The following is a 17689-nucleotide window of genomic DNA, read 5'->3' on the forward strand; positions in this document are numbered from 1 at the left end:
CCTCTACACCTGTCAAGTGAATGCAGCCTGCAGGAGGCTCCAACACTCAGCACTGCTTCAAAAAGCAAGAGCAGGTGAGGAGACCGGCAGAGGTGGAGGACCCCCTGCACAAGACCCCTCCTCTTTCCCTGCATCTGCTCTGGGGGGAGATCCTACCTTAACTGGAGCCTCTGCTGGGCCCTGGGCCGGGCACAGGCCAAAGCCAGGTAGGAACCTGCTCCCGGTCACTCCAGCTTCCCCGGGCCAGATTGGCAGGACCCCAGGGGTGTGTCTGGGAGGGAGAAGAGTCATCTCCGGGTTCTGCTCAGAACAAGGTCTGCCCGGCCCACCGTGCCCGAGTTACACTCAGTCCTTCACCTACTCTGACCCCAGATACTCTGTTCTCCCTCTATCACTTCCCTCTCTCTCTCACTTCTCTCTCTCTCTCTCTCTCTCTCTCTCTCTCTGTCACACACACACACACAAAGCATTTCTCCAAATAAGTTATGCGTCCCCTTTGTCCACTTCAGAGCACAGTTTTCTGTGCCCCTGGTCCCACTCTCTTCTGGGGTAAATGGACCCTTGGGCTTGTGTCACTGCCAGAACCCACAGACACTTGTGTTTTGGGTTCAGAACCCTTCGTCTCTTGCTCAGTGACTTACAAGATACCGCTATGAATGACGATGGGTCCAGTTGCAAGAGACCCCTATTTCCATTGCCGTGGGCCGCCGTGTAGCCTGGAGGACACGTGCTGTCATCAGGACAGCAGAACCGGATCAGGGCTATGAACACGGCCCCGGACCTGGACCTCTCCCTCCCTCAGGGGTTTGTAAGTTCGCTGGGGAACATCTGCAGCGCCAAGTACCCCGTTTCCGACGACCCTCCTTTCTCTCCACCACCTGGGCCACAAGCACCAGCAGGTCAGACAGGACTGACAAAGGACTGGCCTGTGCAATGCCCACCCTGCTCACAACACCGACGACCAGCTCCTCGGACCCCGGGGAGGAGCCCTGCCCCTCGAGTGCCCCGCTCCCCGCAGTGACAAAGGTAAGACGGGGTTCCTGGAGGCTCAGCCCAGGCCAGGGCGGCAGGGGAGCGGGGAGTCCTGGGGAAAAGGCTGGTGGGAGAGTTCATGGCTGATCCTTCCCTTGCTCTCCGTCTCGCCCACTTGTCCTCTTAAGAGAGCCATGCGACCCCAGGGGGGAGGTGGGAGCCAGGTCGAAGCCAGCATTCCCTCCCAAGTGCTACTTGGGGCCAGTGTTTAAGCAGCTCCTCCCAAAGGCCCGGCCCTCCTACTGAAGCTGGAAGCCTTTGACCGAGACCCTGTGATGCAACGTTGTCATCACCTGTTGGGACTTGGATGCTTCATTCCTCTCCAGCCAAAAGGACATCCTTCATTTTCCTGAGGGAAATGAAAAGGGCCGGTCATGGGATGCCCGAGAGAGCTTCTGGCTGCGGGGCCCTGGGCGGAAGGGCGGCAGGAGGGAGGTGCGGGCTCTGGTGCGGGCCCAGCCCCTCCTCCGAGCCCCGCCCTCCCGGAGAGTTCAACTGGAGCCCAGCGGGGTCTCACTGAGGCTCCTTCCATTCCAGGGTCCTGGCACCACTCTCTTCCCCTCCTCTCTCCGGAAAACGAGAAGCCATCAGGGACACAGCGATTATTTCTAATGCCTTCTAGAATATTTGTTATGAGCATTTCCTAGACACTCAGGGCAAAGGACCAGAGTGTGCAGGGCAGGCGCACCATGCTTGGGTTATCTGGGTCCGGAAAGATGACTATAGCCCTCAGGGGCAGTCCAGAAGGCCTTGCAGATGTTCTGCATGACCCACCTGATTATTAGCACCGGAATGACTAACCAAAGCTTAAACGATTCACTCATCCTCCTCTCCTTGGTGCGTTTTCACTATTCTATCTGATGATTCCCACAGAATCTGTGCCGCATCGCTTACAGATCTTGAGAAATTGGCATTAATGGTCTTCTAGATAAGGCCTTTGCCACATGACTCTTTTTCTGAATGAACCTGCTCAAGACTCTTTTCAATGGCTTATGTATCTAGCCAGGGTCCACGTATAGGTTGTAGGTAATAACTATAAGTAATACTTTTAGGTAATCTTATGTTATAAGGCCCAAGCTAAAATCAGGGTCATCTTATTCAAGAAAAACAAATAAAGATATCTTACACTTCTGTTTAATTTGGTATCGTGTTTTGTAAAATGTACAGCTAATTCAGGTGACTGTGGCACAAATGGAATATCAGGGAATCATTTGAGGCCTAGGAGAGCTAGCTCAGGTTAGAGCAAGAGACGCCATCTCTCCTTTGCTTAGGAGCGTAAGAGGAGTCATCATAAATATTGATTACTTGCCACTTAGCCACCAGACAAACCACTCAATACTCGTGATACTTGTGCACACTAACTTTCTGTGATTTGATTATAACCATCCTGTGTGTTCAAAGCAGAGAAAGTGTACGTTTCTGGACACAAACTTGGGTCGTCCCGTCATATGTTCTCATGTTGCCCTGTGATCTCACAAGGGCGACACAAATTTCTATTCTCCTGTAAATCAGATGAGGCTTTGCTATCTTCACTCTAAGTTAAGGGTCCAGCGACTCACAGTGATAGGAAGAAAATCCTGGTATATAAAAAGCATGATGTGAACAGAACTTTTGCAAAAAATAGACAAAACACCAAAAAAAAAAAAACTCCACTTTCAAGGAACCAACTTTTTCAGCATATAGCTGCATTCACACTGTACTGTGCAAGTGCAGAGCAATAGAAGTAGCGATAACTCGGGGGAAGGGGTGTGGAATATACATGGAGAAGGCAACCTCAGGACTTCTGTGGAACTGTGATAAGCTCGCCGCGAAGGTGACCTGGACCTGGCCCGGGGCATCCAGGACTCCTGAGAAAAGCACATGATTCCAGACGGGAGAGCAAAGGCACAGCCCCGAGTACGAGTCACCGGATTTGTTGGAGGCTCAGAGGAAAGGCCACAGGGGTCCAACAAGACTGAATGAAGAGGAAGAAGTGAAGGCAGGAAAGGTGGACAGATGGGCAGGGACCACATGACACAAAGCATTAGGAGTTCGTTTTCTATATTGAAAGGGCAAGCCAACGAAGTCAGGACAGGGCACTGTCATGATCAGACAGACAAAACCGTCCCTGACCGGTGTGTGGAGAGCGTACGGGAGAGGAGGGGTGGACATGGGAAGAGGAGGAGGGTTGCCAGAGGAGCCACAGAGGTAGAGGGGGGAATAGAACATGACGTTCTGGGAGCCAAGAAAACCAAGTAGTTGAAGAAGGTGGGAGTTGGTCAACTGTCCCTAAAGCCATTAAGATCTTGTCAAGTAAGAAGAGGGAGGAGTGAGAACTGCTGTCGCACACCTGTGCACACAGAGTAACAAATGCACTGAGAGGGGATAGAACCGGTGCTGGGAAAGAACAGAATGCCCGAAGGGAGCATTGGTACCCCAGCCCCGGGAGCGCACTGAAACTTCAGCCCCAGGCAGAAGGGCTCCGTGCTGCGCACTTTTGTTTGTCAGGACCTGAGGAGCAGGGGCGGGGCGGGAGGGTAGGGTCCCGGAAGGGCAAGAGCACGAAGCCATCGTCTGGTTGTTTTCAAGCCAACAGTAACCCTGTCCCTGCTCACTCTGGCTGCCAGCTTCTTTCTTCTGGGCAGGCAGGGTAAAGGACCACACCTGTCACTCATCCGTGCTGAATGGACGGGTGGATGGGTGGATGGGTGGATGGATGGGTGGATGGGTGGATGGATGGGTGGATGGATGGATGGATGGATGAAGACCTCTCAAAGGCAAGAGAGGCTGTGCTGTTGTGTTGACTATTCAGGATTTATGGCAAATGGCGCCATGAAACCAGGACATTCCAGCATATTAGATCCTGAGAGCCACGTGAAGACGTCAGTAAGGACTGTGTAACAGGTACGAGCTGTCGGCCTTCTCTGTTGACTTTGCGAGTGGCCTGTGTCTGAGTTGCGATGAATAACCCACTCTAATGTGTGACATGGCATTCAGTTAGATTCTCTCCACTCCTGGAAGATTGTCTGAAGCTCCGACTGAAGCAGACGTGCTGAACAACATGGGTGCTGAGTCATCCTCGGGCTCCCGAATCCACGACAATCACGTTTTCCCTGAGATCGCTCTCTCGTGTGTGCCAATCATCCCTCACCAGGCCTTCCCCTCCCATCACCTGCGATGGTTAATGCAGTAGAAGTTCAGCTCCCAATGGGGCTTTGCCCACTCTGCCGAGGCCGGGACACATCTCAGTTCCTAAACTCAGGTGTGATGGGGCCATAGCTGCTTCATGTTTTCCAGGGCTAATTTCTGCTTGGAGGACATTTCTTCCTGGTTAACTGAGGATTCTTGTCCTCTTTCCCCAGGATCACACAAGGGTGGCAGGTGGGCAGGTGGGTGGGGTCAGGCCCTGGCCTCAGGGGGTTCTTAGATCCACTCCCAGTGACACCTGGAGAAGCCCTAGCCCGACATGGCCTGGGCCATAGGCTCCTCAGGCTATGCTAACCCATCACAGCCCTCTGCTGGAGGCTCACCCGCTTCCTCCTCTCTCACAGGCTCGGGGATCCTTGCATGTCCCCTGGTGTAGATCCCCCAGGACTCACTGGATGTGTCCCTCATGGTTCCCAGCCACTCGCAGGTGTGGAGGAGTCAGCCCGAAGCTTCCTCACCAGGCTGAGTCACTGAGGTCTCTGGGAGACTCAGCACAGGCCCTGGTCTTCGCCTTGATGGGGAGCTGGAGGGCTACTCGCCTCTGTTTCTGACCCTCAGACCTTCTCTGGGCTCTTCCTTGCTCTCCCCATGGATCCCTCACTGTGGGGGTGTGAGACAGGCGTTGGTGATCCCTCTCAGTGACTCACCAACCTGTTGGAGTGTTTGCAAGAGAGCCATTATAATGGGTGGTGGCCCAGCATTCTGAGAAGAACTGGCATGGCACTCAGATGGAAGGCACGGACATGAGGGACCAGGTGTCACAGAATATGAGCTGTTGGTGGCTGGATGGGCCCAGGAACTCTTGCGCATTCACTTGGAGACAATGCAGCATGTAGAGGACAGCACATGAGGGTGGATGGATTTGCAAGGTGAGTGCACTGAGACCCCAAACCCCAGGTTGCTGAGCCCCGGGTATGAAGCCCATGGAAGCTCTAGAGAGAGTCCTTCAGTCCTATATGGAGGGGGTGGGTCGGCTCCTTCCCTGTCAGGTCCCTGAGTCTGGTGTTCAGTGTGAGGTCATTTCCATCCCTGTCCTGGGAATTCTCCTCGAGGACATGTAAGTGCTTGAGTGACAAGCCACAGGGCACAGGGTTTTTCTCCCTGACTGCACTCAGGTTCTTCTCCTGGGCCAGGGGGCAGCCGTGGAGTCTGTGCCTGGCTCAGTGTGTCCTCTCTCACAGGACAAGGACTCAGCTCTCCAGGCTCTTACTTCTTGATCAATACTCATCATGCTTCTGTTGCCCTGGTGACCCTAGGGCAGACATGTCAGTGATGAACATGGCTATCCAGTGGTGGTATTCAAATAATTTAACAACTGGTTCTCTGCCCTAATGACCATTTTAAATATAAAAAAATGATATATTAAAAGATAGTTTATTATTTTATGCATTTTTTTCTTAAATAAAAATAACAAAATAGGTACTTAAAACTAGATTATGTTATAAGAAAGCGTTTTAAAATATTAATAAAAAAATAATAGGTAATACCTGACAAAAAACAATAAACTGTCACTTAAGATATCTTCCATGACAGCTTGTCATCCTCTGACTGTTTGGCACTTTTTTTCTTTACATTATATGTTTGTTTACTGAAGTTACAAACACAAAGGAATTAAAATGTAGTATTTCTTCAAAGGTATAATGAGTTTTATGAGATGAATAAAAATTACAAACATAGTTTCATCAATTTGTTTTACCCCTGGATGGAATGAACATTAACTTTTTTGCAGATAAATATTTTTTAAAAAGTAAAGAATTTAAACTTGTGATTTCTACATTGGGCGGCTGCCAAGGAGACCACCTTGGAGAGAACCCTGATTACAAGTCTCATTTTAATAACTGGTTCACCAAAATGAAGAAAAAATTAGATATCAGTTCTGCCAAGCTGATGCAAACTGCTGAATCCCACCACTGCCCCAGGCAAATGAGCACAGATGGTCTGAAATCAGGGCAAAACTCGAGAGTGAGGGATAACGAAACACCAGAAGTGAAAGGGCTTAAAAAGTAAAGATTAAAATGTATATTGGGAACTGATAATAAGTTTGAGATTAAAATCAAAATTAAGACTTTAAATGACAGAAAGTGACCCCTTTTCTCGAGCCACCTCCTTTCCTTGGCCTGTCTGTGTTGCCCATGAACTGCAGGATGACCAGGACTAGTGAATGTGGCGCAGCTTCGATCTGCTCCCCCGACACCATCCTCTAAGTAAGGTTCTGGCTCCTCTTTCCTTGAGTCATGGCTGATTGCAGAGAATCTTCTGTCACTTCAGAACTACTGGTTGTATTCTGCCCAGCCCTCCATACGCCAGGAGGACTTTTCCCTTCTGTTTCCATACAAATCATGTTGGGTTGTCAGCTGTATCAAGCCTTGTTGTCCCCTCCCATGTGCACAGACACTTCCTAGCAAGACTTACTAATTAGCTGGATCTGATTTGGGCATTTTTTTATGCTATGAGGTGACCATAAAGCCATGACATTTTTTATTACTGTCATCCAGTGTTTCATTATTTTTAATTGAATTTCTTTGGGATGACACTGATTAACATAATTATACAGGTTCTATTTGCGCATTCTACAACACATCTCTGTACAACATATTGTGTGTTCATCGTCCCCCATCCCACCCAAGTCAAGTCTTATTTCTCTTTTTAAAATTATCCCCTAAAAACTAAAATCTGGGACTGTCCTATTCCCCACTACTTTAATACCTCCTTTGAGATTTTCTTTAAGTACTGTGGCTCAAGCGAGAACCTACCCCTCTTGGTCCTTACTAGAGACCTCCTTCAGCAGGTTGTATAAACCATTTTCTGACATATGGTCTTTCCCAGTCTTTTGGCTTTATCAGTGCTTAACATGAACTAAGCTTTTTAGCTATTACACTCTGACAATATTTTCCCTTTATCTTAGTATGTTGTGGGCCAGAGAATAGGGATTTGGAAATGATCAGCATATTATCTCTATGGTCTGGTCCCAGGAGTACTAGCATCTTTTTTTCTGAGCAAGGAAATAACTTAAGTTTGTACATGGTTTCCTTTGAATATCAAGTCCTAGGGCCGAGGGCATTACAAATAGTAAGCCTCTCTCCTTATCCCTTGCAAACGGAAAATATTTCTTTATTTATCAAGGTTCTTGTTCTGTCTGTCCCATCCCTAAGAGTTCAGAGTATAGTACTTGTTTAGAAGCCCCATCTGTGTGGGTTTTCAGTGACTCAGAATGCTCTGCTGCCTTTTCTTCCTCAATCCTAATAAAAGGTTGAAGTACACTCTTGCTGTGCCCGCTTCCTCCCTCATACCTCCTATCTGTGTTTGTGTAGATCCATAATCCTCAGAACTCCGTTGTTGAGATGGACACACTTCTATAAACCCCTGGGTAACTTGTCATGTTATGGAGAAGACATCAGGTTGTTCTGTATAAAATACAAACTAAATGATTTTATTAACAATGAAAAAAAAATAAAAACAAGAAGTCATCTAAATGGCCAATAAAAATTATTTCAAATTGGTAACTAAAACACATTCATATGAGGAACATAGTGATATGGAAAATACTATTGAAATAAGTTTATTGACATTCATACTATGTAGTGGAAAGAAAAGCATTTGCTACAGAGCAGTCTATAAAATTAACCATAGTCTGCTTTTTGTAGAAGATAAATGTGAATGACTTTTGTATGGTAATAAAAGTGAATCTGAAGGTAGCATTATGTCTGTTGATTGTTAGGTCAGAAGTTCTACAAATGCAGAGATCTGTCTTGTAACTTTTGTTCTCAGACAACTACCACACTCTGTGGTATATAAAATATGTTGAATACATATTTTGATAATTAAATATTGTGTGTAAAAAAATACTGCAATACCAAACAAGTAATATTCAGATACTAAATGGAAGACACAGTTATTCTTAATGCATATCAAGAAACAGAACTGAGATAATTACTTACCAGAATAGTTGTTCAGCTCAATACTTTGTGCATATGACAATTTATAGCAATTAAATGAGATCAAATAATTAAAACTTCTAATGATATTCCATATAAGGCTTTAATAAAGATTAAGGATACTGTACAGCAGGGGGAAAAAAGCACAGGAAAATATTAGCGAGTTATAAGACCTCAAGGCACAGGCGCAGCTCTAGGGACCTTAAATGGTAACACAGAAAATGTTTTCTTGCAGTGGATAGAGCGCTGGACTGGGATGCCGTGGACCCAGGTACGAGACCCCGAGGTCACCAGCTTGAGCGTGGGCTCATCTGGTTTGAGCAAAAGCTCACCAGCTTGGACCCAAGGTCACTGGCTCGAGCAAGAGGTTACTCATTCTGCTGAAGGCCCATGGTCAAGGCATGTATGAGAAAGCAATCACTGAATAACTAAGGTGTCACAATGTGCAACGAAAAACTGATGATTGATGCTTCTCATCTCTCCGTTCCTGTCTGTCCCTGTCTATCCCTCTCTCTGACTCTCTCTCTGTTTCTGTAAAAAGAAAAAAAAAACTTAAAAAAGAAAATGTTTTCTTTTCAGATCATGAACCTGCAAGAAACATGCAAAATACTATAGTTTAGGGGAGCAAAACTCTGGTAAACATAGCTCAACCCAGTCTGTGTAACCACACAAATGATTTTTAATAACTAACATAAACTGGTTCAGCATACTTTCCACTGCGTTTTGCTTTTTAAAAATCATGTTATAAACCACAAGTTAATAACTTTTATATCTATTTTGACCAGAGTTCAGCACTATGCTTCTGGGCATTGGTGGAGATATGCACGGAGCCAGCCAAGCTACCCACACATAAACCTGTCCTTACTCAGCAGCACCACGAGCACTTGAAAAAGACAGCCTTCTGATGTCATCTGAAGGACTAACTAGCTCAAGGGTAGTCAACCTTTTTATACCTATCACCCACTTTTGTATCTCTGTTAGTAGTAAAATTTTTAACCGCCCACTGGTTCCACAGTAATGGTGATTTATAAAGTAGGGAAGTAACTTTACTTTATAAAATTTATAAAGCAGAGTTACAGCAAGTTAAAGCATATAATAATAATTACTTACCAAGTACTTTATGTCGGATTTTCGCTAAATTTGGTAGAATAAACCTTTATAAAACAACTTACTATAGTTAAATCTCTTTTTATTTATACTTTGGTTGCTCCGCTACTGCCCATCATGAAAGCTGGAATGCCCACTAGTGGGCAGTAGGGACCAGGTTGACTACCACTGAACTAGATAAAGCACCTTTCTATGGGGAACACAGCCTCAGGGGCATATAACTTTTTTCCTAATGCCAATTGCTTCTGTGGAGAGCATAAACTATGTGTTAGTTTATGGAAAACATAAGGCAAAAAAATATGTGGAAAAACTATGATCTGGACATTTGGCATTTCCACTGGTGTGACCCATACACTCGGGAACAGACTCAGTGTGAGCAACGGTCAGAGGCTCAGAACAGAAGACATGCTTGTTAAATCGGTGACATCTGTTCCTGAATATCCCCTACAGTTAGCATCATGAGGACTAAACTATGCCAGTAATAATGGCAGACCTTTGATAAGAAGAAATGTAGGCATATTAGTGTGTGGAGAACAAAGTAAGCAGGCAATGTCTACATAGTAAAAAAAATTCAAAATGTTTAATGTGTAAATAAACAAATAATGATTGCAAGTCCAACCAGTTTCTCCATGTTAATGAGTAAGACACATGATTTTCAAAGGCTAAGGAGAAAGACTAGGTCTTCATTTTAGGACAACTTGAAGCCAGGTGGGATCAAGGCGGTGGTTTGAATAAAGAAGAGGCGGGGCTCCAAGGAGCAGAACTGTGGTTGAAAGTGAGTGTGTGGCTTTGTCCATCACCATGGATTTTCCTATACTCTACACCTCCCTCCTACCCCCCAAAATCACCATACTCCATGTCCATGAGTTTTTTTTTCTCTTTTTGTTCTTTTTTTATCAATCCTTCCACTCTCCTTACCCAGCACACACCAACAACAGCTGCCAGCCTGCTCTCTCTCTCTCTCAGTCTGCATCTAATTTTGCTTGTTGGTTCATTTTGTTCATTAGGTTCCACATATGAGTGAAATCATATGGTCTTGTCTTTCTCTGACTGGCTTATTTCACTTATCGTAATGATCTCCAGGTCAATACATATTGTCACAAAACATTTCCTTATTTTTTATTGCCACATAGTATCCACTGTGTAAATGTACCACAGCTTTTTTATCCACTCATCTACTGATGAGCACTGGGGCTGCTTCCAAATCTTGATTATTGTAAATAATGCTGCAGTCAACATAGGGGCTCATATATATTTTTGAATTAGTGTTCTAGGTTTTTTCAGATAATTTCCCAGAAGCGGAATCACTGGGTCAAAAGGCAGTTCCATTTTTAATTTTCTGAGGAATCTCCATACTGTTTTCCACAGAGGCTGCACCAGTCTGCATTCCCACCAGCATGCAGGAGGGCTCCTCTCCCCTATCCTCCCCGACACTTGTTGTTTCTGGACTTCTTGATGACAGCCATTCTGACAAGTAGGAGGTGATAGCTCATTGTTTTAATTTTAATTTCTCTGATGATTAGTTATGTTAAACATCTTTTCACATGTCCATTGGCAACCTGTATGTCCACTTTGGAGAAGTGTCTATTCAAGTACTTTGTAAAATTTTTAATTGGATTATTTGTTTCTCTGTGTTGGGGTTTTTAAGGTTCTTATAAATTTTGTATATTAACCTCTGATCAGATATATTGACAAATATATTCTACCATTCAGTGGGTTGTCTTTTTATTTTGTTAATGATTTCCTTTGTTGTGAAAAACCTTTTAGTTTGATATAGTCCCATTTGTTTTTTTTTTCTTTTGTTTCCCTTGCCCAAAAAGTTATATCAGAAAAAATTACTGCTATGCAAAATGTCTATGATTTTATTGCCCATGTTTTCTTTTATAAATTATATTTATCGATATTAGAGAGAGAATAAGAGTAAATGAAAGAGAGACAAGACAGAGATTTGTTGTTTCACTTATTTGTGCATTAACTGGTTGATTCTTGTACGTGCCCTGACCAGGGACTGAACCTGCAACTTGGTATATTGCAAAAATGCTCTAACCACCTGAGCTACCTGGCCAGGGTCTGCCTACGTTTATTCTTCTTTTAGGGATTTCATTATTTTGAGTCTTATATTTAAGTCTTTAATTCATTTTTATTTTATTATTCTGTGTGGTGTGAGAAGGTGAACTTGGGTGGTGAACATACAATACTGTGTATAAAGAAATGTAGAACTGGGCATCTGAAACCTGTACAATTTTGTTAACCAGTGACACTGGTTAAATTGACAATAAATTCAATTTTAAAAGATTTATAATTATGTGTAGTGATAAATATTAATTAGATTTATTGTAGTAATCATGTTGTATATATAAATATTTAATTATTATCTCATACACCTGAAACTAATACAGTATAAGTTACATCTCATTTAAAAAAAGAAACTGATGTATAAAAATAAATGAACAAGATAAGCATGTTTCCCAGCCCTGAGGCACACATTAAGACAGTGTACCAAGTGGGACAGAATATAAGCTTAAGAATACTAAACATAACATTTCGATATTTGTTTAATCATTCTGTAAAATATATATATTTTTAATCCAGCTTAATTAAAATGGCATTGAGAAGCATATAGCATAGTAATTAAATGCCAAATTCTGGTGCTAGAAAGTCCAATTTAAATCCTGGCTCTGTGACTTTGGGCATGTCGTTAGTTTTAAATCTGTCTTTTTTTTTCAGTTTCTTCATCAGTACAATGGGAATAGTAATGCACCTTCTTTAAAGGAATTGCTTTAAGCCTGACCAGGTGGTGGTGCAGTGGATAGAGCATCAGACTGGGGCGCAGAGGACTCAGATTTGAAACCCTGAGGTCGCCAGCTTGAGCGTGGGCTCATTTGGTTTGAGCAAGACTCACCAGCTTGAGCCCAAAGTTGCTGGCTTAAGCGTGGGGTTACTTGGTCTGCTGTAGCCCCCCCCCCCCTGTCCCATCAAGGTACAAATGAGAAAGCAGTCAATGAACAACTAAGGTGCCGCAACAAAGAATTGATGCTTCTCATCTCTCTCCCTTCCTATCTGTCCCTATCTGTCCCTCTCTGTGTCACTGTCACCAAAAAAAGGAGTTGCTTTGAGAATCAAATGACCTAGTAATAAATGTAAGGTTCTTAAAATAGTGTTTAGTACAATAAAATATAAATTCTGTGTGTTAGCCGCTATTCTTATTCCCAGAGACGAGAGTGGGATTATGCTGCAAATGGTAGTGTTGGCATTGTCCCCATGCTTTTCACCTGGCCAACTGCCCCTGCTCTAATGTGGCTGGAACTTGGTGAGAGGAAACCTCTCTGGTTTCATGAATTCTCATGCTCTGCTGAACAATTGGTATCAACCACTCCCATTTGACCACCTTGGCTCCTAAAGACAAAACTGTTTTCATTTCTTGTGGACTTTATGCAATAAATTGATCTTTGGAGACTTGAGCATACTTCCATGACTATATCAACAAAACTTTTAAGCTCCACATAGGCAGGAGTCACATCTTTTTGATTTCCAAGTGGATACTTAATATTTATCTGAGTGACGAGAACACAGGGGAACATCATGGTTTCGTTAAAGAAGGTAGGATTTAACCTTACCACATGGACCTGACATTTGATTTATCTTCTTTGGTAATAAACTTTGGTTTCTTTCTTTTTCTTTTTTTTTTTTGACACTATTTATGGCTCCATTCTTTGTTGACTCTAGTTTTACTTCTATATGTTAATACCTTACTGCTTCCAATTCAGTCCCTAGACTTCAACCTAATAGCAGTTCTGAGTTTGGGGCCTGTTAATAGAACCTGTACATGAGGTGTTTTGAGATGTCAGTATGAGAATCAAGTAAAGTTATTGCAGCAATAACTTCAGAATGCACTGCCTATTCAATAAGAAAACAAAATATAGCACACCATCTCAGTAGGCAGACTTTGTGCACTGTGCTCTGTCAACATTCATACGTGATAAATTTAAGGATGAAATAGACAGTTATAGTGGCAAACAATCATCTCACACAGTAATGTGATATGTAACAGATTATAATACCCTTAAAATATATCTAAATGATTTAAAAACTTAAGTTTCCATTATTGCTAACCACCCAAAAATCATCTCAGTAGTAATGGCAGGCACAAAGACAGGCTATCATTGTCTCATGACAACGTGAAACTGACAGAGTTCTTACTAATTATTTGGTAGATGCGGAAACTGCCCCTAGGAGATGGTGCTTTTCCCCAAGTGTATTAGAATACAAAGGCAGAGTGTGTTTCCTTCATTGTGTTAGAATGTTTCCATTTGACCCTGTCATAATAAAGAGATATGATTAGTCAATTCCCTTTAGAATATACATTTTATATCTCAGTCCAGATCCATCATACCTTATATGGTAGTATTTGACCACACACCTTGGCAGTACAATATCGTCTCTTGCTTGCTTGGTGTGTCACACACCACGGATGTGTATATAGCCTTTAAAAAAAAAAGTAAAGCCACACAATTATTGGCCCTGACATTGTATGGTGTTAAATTAGTTGTATGTAGAAAAAAAAATTGCTTTCTAAGCAGGATGGATCATTTACTTATTTCATGAGGTACTTGTAGTAGTAAGGATTGAGAGGGTTTAGAATGATTTAGAATTTTCTTTTTATTAGCTACTGAACAAATTACAGAGCTAATAAGATTTACACTAAATGGGAAAAATCTGCACCACCTGCTGTTTCATGGGTTTTAGGAAAAAAAATGAAATTTTTTCTCTTTCTACAAGTATATATAATTTTGTTTTTAAACAATATTTTCTCTGAACATAAAATATAAAACATAAGCTTACATTATTTCTTTATGGGAAATCAATTTGATTGATAAATGAAACACATAGTTCATATTAAGAACCTCTTTGTACACTTAGTATTTAATTAAAATAATATACTGTTAGAAACTAAGTTAACATCAGGAAACTTGAATTCAAATCCCAGCTCTGCTCATTTTAATTTTTAAATTGGGAAAATTGCTTAATATCTCAGTTTCGATTTTCTCCGATCAAAAAATATCAAGCTCCCTTTCTGAGGACCAGTGTTCTTGGGAACCCACCTTGAGAAATGTTGGTCTAGGGACGGAGAGTGAAGAGGAAAGGAGAATGAAAAAAAGGGGGGAGGGAGTAGGCGGACGTACCAACATCTACCTCCCAGAACCAAAGTGGACTACAAACTAATTTTATGAACTATCATCTGGAAAAACCAACTTTGGACTAAACTAAGAGGACTCTTCAACCAAGGAATGCTGAAGAAGCCACACAGAGACTGGTAGGAAAAGCGGAAACAGGGAAACTCGGAGAGGGCTGCCCAGCTCCCCGGAGCGAACGGCAGCAGGGAGAGACTCGCGTGGCAGAAAGTGAGTTTAGTAGAGGGGGAAGGGTCCTGAGCCCCAAGAACAAAGCCCCAGCCTGCAGCGCCAGATCCCAGAAGAGGTGTAAGGACAGTATTTAGCTGGAAACAAGTCGGGATACTGTTTTTGAGAAAGAGTCTGATTTATCAGACGCAGGATCCTTCTTAAAGGGACCACGCAGAACATCTCTCTCATAACCACCCACCTGGGGCTCCTGGGGATGAGGGGAGAGAGGAGAGGACCAGAGTAACAGGAAGACAGTCTAATCTAGGAGGCATAGGGAGAAGCATTTTTGGAGATAGCCACCCTAACCCCTGGGACGAGTCATTCCCCAAAGCTGAAGTGAATATTTCCCCCGGAAACAGCAATACCAGCAAAGGGAAGCAGGAGAGCAGCCAAACAAGCTCCCCCACGGCATTCAGAGCAGAGTCGCATAGAAGGAGGGAGCTTTTGGGTCTACAGTAGTGAGTCTTAGGGTCCAAGCTGCAACGCCCTCACCCACGCAGCTGAGGGCGTGCCGGAGGGTGGGCGGCAGCGGGAGACAAAAGCACGGTTCTGCTGGCAGGGGCGGAAGCCAGCTGGCCAATACTCGGCTCAGGTGTGAGCTCAATCTTGCCCAGCTGGGGAGAAGGGGGCATGCAAAAGCAGTCAAGCTCAGCTGCCGGCAGCCTGTAATCCAGCCTGTGGGGGGGGGAGGCGGAAAGCCCAGAAAGGGTGGAGAACAGCCCCTGAGCAAGGGCAGAGGAGCATAGCCTTGCCCCGCGCGTGCAACCCAGGCTTGCCATCTGACTTGGTAGCCGGCTCCTCCCGCGGGGGTGGAGCCAAAAGCCAGAAGAGGTGGAGTTCCGCTACTGAGCTGAGCTTGGGAACGCAGTCCTGCCCAGCAGTAGAGCCAAGGCTAGCAGCCGTTCCTTGAGTGGGCTCCTCCTGCAAGGGCAGGGCAAAAGCCCGGAAACAGGCGCAAACCCACAGCTGAGCAAAGGTGCTCACCAGTGCCCTCAGGACCGAGCATAATGTCACACACGGGGGCGGGGCAAAGGCCAAGGCCACCAACACTTGTGCACCCGAGCTCATGATCATAGCCACTCCCGTGAAGGGAAAATGCAGAGGCAGAGAAATATAACACAAATAAACCAAGAGAAGTCCCCAGAAAAAGACCCAAGTGAATCAGATATAACCAAATTACCAGATGCAGAGTTTAAAATAACGATTGTTAGGATGCTCAAAGATATCAGAACAACCATAGATGGCCATTACAAAAACCTAAATAAAGAGATAACAAATATAAAAAAGGACATTGAAATAATAAAAAAGAACCAGTCAGAAATGACAAATACAATATCTGAAATAAAGAATACAATGGAAGGAATTAAAAGCAGGATGGATGAAGCAGAGAATCGAATCAGTGAGAGGACACAATAAATAAAGGCATGGAAGCAGAGCAGAAAAAAGAAAAGAGACTCAAAAAGTCTGAGGAAATTCTAAGAGAGCTCTATGACAACATGAAGAGAAATAACGTCCACATCATAGGGGTTCCTGAAGAAGAAGAGAAAGAACAAGGGATAGAGACTTTGTTCAAACATATTATAGGGAGTGACATCACGAAAATGGCGCCGTGAGCAGCGCGTCCAACAGATCTCCCCAAAATCTCAACAAATTTGTCAACTAGAAACAGAAAAATTTATCCTAGGAGCATCCCAGAGTTCCACACACACACTGAAAGCAAAAGGACTGTTGCTGAGGAGGGAATATGCCTGTGGTGAGTCAACCCACACGTGCAGCTGCCCGTGCCGCGTCCCGGGGAGTGCCGACAACCACCGGCGTGCTCTGAGAAGCCACGCGCCCCCCCCCCAACCGCGTTCTGAGAAGCCGCGCGCGCGCCCTGAGCCGCCGCGTCCCGGGGAGTGCCGGCAACCACCGGTGTGCTCTGAGAAGCCGCGCGTGGGCGCGCGCGTGCCCCGAGCGGCCACATCCGTGCCGGCAACCGGCCACATCCGTGCGGGCAACCACCAGCGTGCTCTGAGAAGCCGTGCCCCCCCCCAGCTGCGTCCCGGGGAGTGCCGGCAACCACCGGCGTGCTCTGAGAAGCCGAGCGCGCGCGCGCGCCCCGAGCCCCCACGTCCGTGCCGGCAACCACCGGCTTGCTCTGAGAAGCCGCGCGCGCCCCCCGAGCCGCGTCCTGGGGAGTGCCGGCAACCACCGGCGTGCTCTGAGAAGCCGCGCGCGCCCCGTGCCACAGTCCGGGAGGGGTGCCAAACCTGTCTTTCCTAGTCAGGAGATTCTCTCCGTGGACGGGGCACCTCACCCAGCCATTCGAGCTAACAATCAAGCGTTGGGCGAGGGGCGCGCAGGCAGCCTGAAACACTCTCTGGAGCACAGCTGTGGATCCAATCACTGAAATTAGCTTAACCCATGAAATCTACGCACCCACGGGGCTCTAATTAATAAGATCTCTCCCAGTTCAGTGATCCAAGACAAGAGGCATAATATTTTTCAGTGCCTTTCGCTAAAGGGGCAGGGGCAATATCTGATTGACAGAGCCTCCATATTCAGGGATATACCTAACAAGAGGGACTTGGCAGATATTAAGATCTATATAGCAAGCAGCGAATAGTGCATCTTCTTTCCAGCCAAAACAGGCTACAAAGTGTGGAAAGCCTGGGTTGAGTGGTCCAACTGAATGGTAGGCGCTGAACAGTCACCTTGACAACAATTGACTCCCAGCCCCACCTGATTACGCTGGAGGCTCTGACTGCCAGAGCCTTACCCAGAGCCTTGGGCTGAGTGAGGATAGAGTGGGAATTTCCCAGCCCTTTGAGCCTCTTACTCCCCAGACAGAAGCAGTGGCAGCCTCATAGCTGGATCACCAGGCTGCTAATTCAGAAAGGGGAGACTAGGGGAGAAACTCCAGGAAAGCAAACTCTCTCTCATTGTTGGACTCTACAAACGCCAACAAGCCTTGACTACCAGCGAGACTAAAGCCAATTATATGACATTGCCATAGAATCCCATCAACTGCAAATCCCTACCTAA

This window comes from Saccopteryx bilineata, chromosome 5 (genome assembly GCF_036850765.1).
Source record: "Saccopteryx bilineata isolate mSacBil1 chromosome 5, mSacBil1_pri_phased_curated, whole genome shotgun sequence".
NCBI lineage: Eukaryota > Metazoa > Chordata > Mammalia > Chiroptera > Emballonuridae > Saccopteryx > Saccopteryx bilineata.